Raw genomic sequence first — 7184 nt, 5'->3', positions numbered from 1 at the left:
GCGCACACACTAACTTGCTCCCCTGTGGCGCCGATAGCGAATGCTCCAATAGGCGGACAGCTGGTCAGCGCTCACTGCCTATTGGCTCGGAGCAGCTGCCGCTCTGCGTCTGGGTCCCGCCCCGCTGCCCCCGCTGCGTAGTTGGGTTGCAGCGCACTAGAGGGCAGTCTGAAGAGGTGAAAGGTCACGTTATGTAAGCGCTGGTGACAGGCTCACGGGCCACCAGCGGCGGAGTTAAATGTCGGGGACTGCGGGAACCGAAAGGCTGCGAACTAAAGGAGGTCAGGCCAGTGATGCTCCTACACACATACAGACATTGCGCCATCTGTCACCGACGGCGACATCGACATCCGGGCACCACTGTCCGTGTGGTGCGCCGGAGGGGGGAGGGGGGAGCTCGCGGCCAGGGGCTTTGTCTTTCCACTTGTGCTCCGCCCCCTTCTTAAAGGGGCCGCTCTGGGCCACGCCCGGGAATGCTTGGGTGGGGTTGGGCTTCGAGGAGGTGTTGGCGGGAATCGCTCCAGAGACCTTCCCCAAGTAGAGGTGCTGCCCAAGCACGGCTTGAGCCCCAGCCTTGCTCACCCCAAAGTTAACTTGTGGACGAGAGTGTGGTTGAGATAGTATTCCGCTTGTTCCTAGGCGAGGCTTGTTGGAAAGGGTAACATAGGAGGGTCTTCGGAATGAGAAGTTAAAGGACGTCTCAGAATACGTGCATTCATCCATCAGTTGTGTTCTCACCATCACCCAACGAAGTTCCTGGCGCTGTGCTGGATGCTCTCGGGGGAAAAAAACAAGAGGAGAGACTGCCCTAAAAATATAACAAACGCAAAAAATCAAGAGTTCTGTGATAAGTGCGCAGCGAGAAAGCGGCCGAATGCCGGAGGGCGCAGAGCCTGAGCGGCTGCAGCCGACACCTACAGAGTCCAGAATCTGGACATAACCAGAAACGCGCTGATTAAATCCTCTCCTTATTAAATGGTCTTTCTTAGTTCAAAGATTTTTCAGTGGCCCCAGGATACACTTCTCAGCCTGTTGTTCAACAGGGCTACGTTGCTAGGTCCCTGAATGTGGCCTGCCATTGCCGGACCCTTGTCTCCTTTTCTTCTCACTTAAAAGAGAATCTGGGGGCTGGGGATGTGGCTCAGTACTAGAGCCCTCGCCTAGCATGTGTGAGGCACTGGGTTCCATTCTCAGCACCGCATATAAGTAAATTTAATTAAAGGACAGTAACAGCGAAAACCTGGGGGCGGGATAGGCGGTAGCTCAGTTGGTAGAGCACTTGCCTGATAGCTTGAAGCCCTCGATTTGATCCCCAGAATTGCAAGAAAGAAAGGTAAAATCTTCCCACCAAATTCTTGGTCAGAGGCCACCTGATCACTGATGAAGACTCCTCTGATCACCTAGGGAGAAGGGAGCCCATTTTCCTTCAGGAGCCATGTCTTTTTTCTTTTTTCAGTGGTCCATGGACCTTTATTTATATGTGGTGCTGAGAATCAAACCCAGGTGATCCCAGGTGCTTTTACACTGAGTTACAACCCCAGCCGGGTAGCCATTTCTTTGAAGATGAGTGGGAGAAGTCTTCTCAGAGGATATGGCATGGGATTGCAAAAAGAGAAAAAGTTCTCTAGACAGAGAAATGAGGGCCAAACATTCTAGGCCAAGAGAACAGCAGGCTGAAGACCATGAAAACTTCTGTACATCAGACTGGGTCAGGTGGTCGAGGCATGGGGCGCAGGCCTGTAATCCCCACAACTGGGAAAGTTGAGGCGGGAGGATCACAAGTTCAATATCAGCCTCAGTAACTTGAAGCCTTAAGAGACCATGTCTTAAAACAGGACTGGGGATGTGGTTCAGTGGTTAGCACCCCTGGGTTCAATCCTGTTAGAAATACTGCAAGCAACCAAACATGCTCAGAAGTGGATGGGTAAGGCATTTGCTCCTGCTAGAAGGGTGTCTGCAGAAACCTGGCTAGCGAGCCGGCAGGGGTAGACAGGCCAACCACTTTTATTATTGCCCTTTGCCCTGTTTGGAGGAGCTTGGGTACAATAAACCCGATTAGCTAATTTTAAAGTTGGGGGGATCAAAGTGAAGGGCTATAATTAAAATGGCTACAATTGGGTCCAATTACGGCTGTATTCTGAAAATGGAGCACTGGACTGTCATTTCTCACAAATCCCCAGTACCAAGGAAAGAAAAGTATCCAATAAGAGTGGCAGAGGAAGCGGTCATCCTGGCCACTGTGTTGGTTGAACTGGAGTGACCACTTAGAATGGAATTGCAGTTGGGTGGCAGTGATACTAAGGGCTTAAGTGGAACAAGATTAGTGGAGCTCCATAACAGGACAGACCTCAGCAGGAACAGATACCCAACAGCAGACTTCAAGCAGACAAAGTAAAGACTCCACAAACATTAAGAAACAAATGATGGAAATTTTTTTATATTTCAAAAACACATCTAGGCTAGAGGTGTGACTCAGTAGTAGAGTACTTGTCTCACAGCAAGAACAAAAAACAAAAAAATCTATGACACACAAGAACTGGGCGTCTAGGCATCAAAGTCATTTTAGCACTTGGAACTGCTATGGACCACAGTCTACTCCAGTGCTGGAGAGGCAGGGTTCTACATACGTGGAAGTCAGGGATGAGCTCCAGGCGCTGGACAGCCATCTAGAACACATCAGGAAGCTCTGAGGAAAGTGGTAGTAGAGGGTGAGACTTGCTGAGCAGAACCCATTTGAGTCTCTGCCCTATTAGTTCATTCAAATAGTGGGGGAGAAAACCCATGGAAGCTTGGTGGGTTTTATTTCTACTGATTGCCCCTGGTTGAACTGTGGCTGCAGACCACAAGAAAAAGGTGGAGGCTGAGACTCAGACTTATTTCTACTGATTACTTCCATCTCTCTCTTGAGTTCTGCAGCCACAGGTCAACCAGGGAATGTCAAATGTACCTGCTTAAATTCTTGAACTATTTCCCCTTCCTACCATCCTGATAGGGTCCCTCCTACATTCTTTTGTCATTACTATAATAACTGCTCTATTTTTTTTATGATACTGGGGATTGAAGCCAGTGGTGCTCTACCATGGATTACATCCCTATCCCTTTTTAAATCTTTATTTTGCAATAATAGGGTCTCGCCAAGTTGCCCAGACTGACCTTGAATTTTGGATCCTCCTGCTCAGCCTCTCAGGTGGCTGGAATTACAGGTGTGAGCCACCATGCCAACTCTGATGTCATATGTTCTGCTTTCATATGTTCTAAGTTGCATTAAAATGGTGTCTTAGTCCATAAAATATACATAATTCTAAAAAGAAACATAAACATAGTTCAAAAACATATCAAATAGTTTTACATGAAGCAGCCCAGAAGCAACCTCCCCTGCCTGCTGTCTGCTCCACCAGACTTCCATTTTTAACTCATTAACCTGTTTCCTCTGGTATTTACCTCCACATTTCCTTTTTGTTTTGTTTTGGTTTGTAATGGGGATTAAACCCAGGGGCACTTTACTACTGAGCTACATCCCCAGCCCTTCTTATTTTTTAAGACAGGGTCTCACTAAGTTGCTGAGGCTGGCCTCGAACTTGTGATCCTTCTACCTCAGCCTCCCAAATGGCTGGGATTACAAGTGTGGGCCACCACGCCCAACCTTACCTCCACATTTCTAAATAACAAATATTTTGCTATTTTATGCACTTGTTTCACAGCACTGGGGAGTGGGCCCAGAGCCAAGCATGTAGCCTATGACTGGGCTATATACATGCCCAGCCCAGTTTCCAGTTTCAAATATTGTTGAATTTTTTCCATGGAAGATGAAGACTTAGTCCTCTGTTAAACAAAAATTGTGGGAGGCTGTTGTTTTACACTGAATTTCTTCACCAGACTCCAACAGATCAGACCAAGCCAGAATGGAGTCACCTCATTTCCAAATTTTAAAATAAGCCCCAATTTGACCAATTTTTCCTGGAAACATCATATTTCAATCCACCTGAGTCAAAGTAAAAAGGAAGTCCCTTGTGCTTTAACCCTCACAAAGAAGTAACCTGATGTTAATCAATCAGCTTTTTTTCCCCCCTATAATCGTTTTCTTGTACCTATCTTCTAAAATCAGTGTTCTGCTTTTGCCCAATGGAGATTCTTTCTTTTTTCTGTTGGTACTGGGCATGGAATCCAGGGTGCTTTGCCACTGAACTATATCCCCATCCCTTTTCATTTTTTAAGACAGGGTCTTGCTAAATAGCTGAGGCTGTCCTCAAACTTTTGATCCTCCTGTCTCAGCCTCCCAAGTCACTGAGTCACCCATGCCTGGCTGCTCTTGCCCTATGTGAGCTTTCATTCTATTTTGTAGGATGGAGGCCTTCCTGCTTCATGAATAAATTTGTTATTTTGGTCTTTGCCATCTGTTATATTCTCCCCAACACCACACATGTATACAAACATATCCCCGAAATTATATTATGATCAGTTAAACCAATGGGCAGTATATAAACTTATGGTTATATGCGATTCACAGATGATTCACATCGTGGACTGATTACATTTTCTTTCTTATTTTGTTTCCTGTATTGCGTCCATCTTTCTCACTTTATTTCACCTTTTTCACTTGCATACTATCACTGCTCTATCCTCAGACTGACAGGACTATACAACTCCTCTAAACAAGTACAGACACAACTGGGCGCTGTGGCACATACCTGTAATCTCAGTGGTTCCAGAGGCTGAGGCAGGAGGAGTGCAAGTCAAAGCCAGCCTCAGCAAAAGTGAGGTGCTAAGCAACTCAGTGAGACCCTGTCTCTAAATAAAATACAAAATAGGACTAGGGATGGGGCTCAGTGGTTGAGTGCCCCTGAGTTCAATCCCTGGTACTAAAAAAAAAAAAAAAAGACAAACACACCATGTAAATATCCTTCCAGTTGTTCTCCCTCTCCACAGTATCCCATCACTCCCAATGGTTGGCTTCCTAAGGCCAATGGAATAAACCCAATCATAGCCTGATCTGCACAGAGCTCCAAAATCTGTCCTTAGTCTACTTCCTTTTTTTAATTTTTATTTTTTCTTCATTAGCAAAGTTTATTTAGGTTGCTAAATATTCCCTGCTGAAAGGATGCAGAGCTCCCTGGGAAAATGAATGGGGCTGGCAATGTTCAAAGTGAGTCTTTTAACATCCTGTACCCAAAAGTAAGGAATTGCTAGAATCATGAGGAAATGTTCAAAGGGCACAGGAGACGGCATAGAGGGACTCTAATTGGCCAAAGCTGGAACAAGGTAGACATTAAAAAACTCAGGAGGCCACGGGGGAGGACCACAAGGCCAGGCCAGCTTGGGGAACTTACTGAGACCCTGTCTTGAAATAAAAAGGACTGGGGATGTAGCTCAATGGTAGATCCCCCTGGGCACAACCCACAGTGCCAGACGCAAATACTGGAGACTGATTATTATAAAGGACAGCATGTATTTCCTCACAGCTGTGGAGGCTAGGGAGGCCGAAATGGAGGTGGGCAGCTTTGATTTTCGTTGGTTCAGGGCTGCTCTCTACTTCCACAGTGGCCACTGGGTGCTGCACTGACCAGAAAGGAGGGCTGTGTCCTCGGTAGCACAGGCAGAATGGTGTGAGGCCTCCTTATGACAGTTTTTGCCTCACTAACCAGGAAGGGACCTTTGTGGCCTCATCACCTCTGAAAAGCTCTGTCCCACTGAACATGTGCCTGTGCCCTTTCCAGCCTTCAGTTGCTGTCCATCTTCAGTGCTCCCCACATTCAGTGCACTGTTAGGCAGGCTCAGGTCATTGAAATGTGCATTAAGGACAGGGCCTACCACTGCCCAGAGGGAACTGACACGTTCATGAAGAACTCGTGGCTCAGTCCTTGACTTTTCTTCTTTCTTCTCATCTTCCCAATTCTTATCAATTTCAAGATGGTGGTAGAGGCCACTAGCCTGAATTTCAATGATAAAAGTGGAAGTCAGTGAAAGAGAGGGTTTCCATAGTATCTTTTCCATCGTCCTACATGTTCCTTTGTAGGCTCTCTCTACTTTGGAATCTAGAACACTTGTGTCTGTTGTGGTCCCACACAGAGGGACTGGTCCCTGATGGATGGAATTCCTGACTTCCTGCTTTCCCAGCTCTATGAATGCAGTCTCCATGAATGTCAGCTGCTAACTCCCCTTGCTATTTTCCACTACTGCTTATTCTTGTCTGACATTTTATTTCCTTAACTGTTTTTCATTTATAGAAACTGTATGGGTTCCTCGGCCAGGCATGGTGGCACACACATGTAATCCCAGGAGGCTGAAGCAGGAGGATCACAAGTTCAAAGCCAGCCTGAGCAACTGTGAGGCGCTAAGCAACTCAGTGAGACCCTGTCTCTAAATAAAAAATACAAAATAAGGCTGGAGATGTAGCTCAGTGGTCAAGTGCCCTTGAGTTCAATCCTCAGTACCCATTCCCCATACAAAAAAGAAATTGTATAGGTTCCTTCTCAAATCTGCCTGGTCATTTTTTAGTCTCTTATTCATTGTACTTTCAATACTTTCCTTTGTTTAAACACATGAAGGCCATCTTGGGCTGAAGACAGAGCTCAGTGGTAGAGTGCTTGTCAAACATGCGTACAGCCCTGGGTTCATCCCCAATACACACACACAAACACACACACACACACACACACACCCCACCTTATTTCAGGTACCACACACAAGAGTTTCAGGATCTGACACTCCTTTGACAACCTAATAGTGTTAACATTTTTAGAAGAGCTCGCACTCTCTCCTTCTCTCCCCCTCCCTCCCCTTGCTTTTGCTTTGCTGGGTTCTCTTTTCTCCTCCTCCTCATCACTTATGGTGGGGGACTATGTGGTGGGGACTGACAAGGCATCTATACAACCTTGTCCCTTTCCTTTTTCTTTGTAGTGGAGATTGAGCCCAGGGGTGCCTGACCACTGAGTCACATCCCCAGCCCTCTTCATGTTTTGAGACAGGGTGTCCCTAACTTGCGATCCTCCTGCCTCGGCCTCCTGTGTTGCTGGGATCACAGCACATCCCCAGGACGCTAGGCTCTCCTTCCTTCTCCAAATGATGGTGGCACAACATGATATGCGATGGGGTTGAAAACTGAACATTTTTCTCCTGGACAGCTTTCCAACCTGCAATAGGACACATCCATCCATCCATCTGTCCCACACTGGAGGGCTCTAAAT

The sequence above is a fragment of the Callospermophilus lateralis genome, chromosome 19 (genome assembly GCF_048772815.1).
Source record: "Callospermophilus lateralis isolate mCalLat2 chromosome 19, mCalLat2.hap1, whole genome shotgun sequence".
Taxonomy (NCBI): Eukaryota; Metazoa; Chordata; class Mammalia; order Rodentia; family Sciuridae; genus Callospermophilus; species Callospermophilus lateralis.
This window is presented reverse-complemented; position numbering follows the sequence as displayed.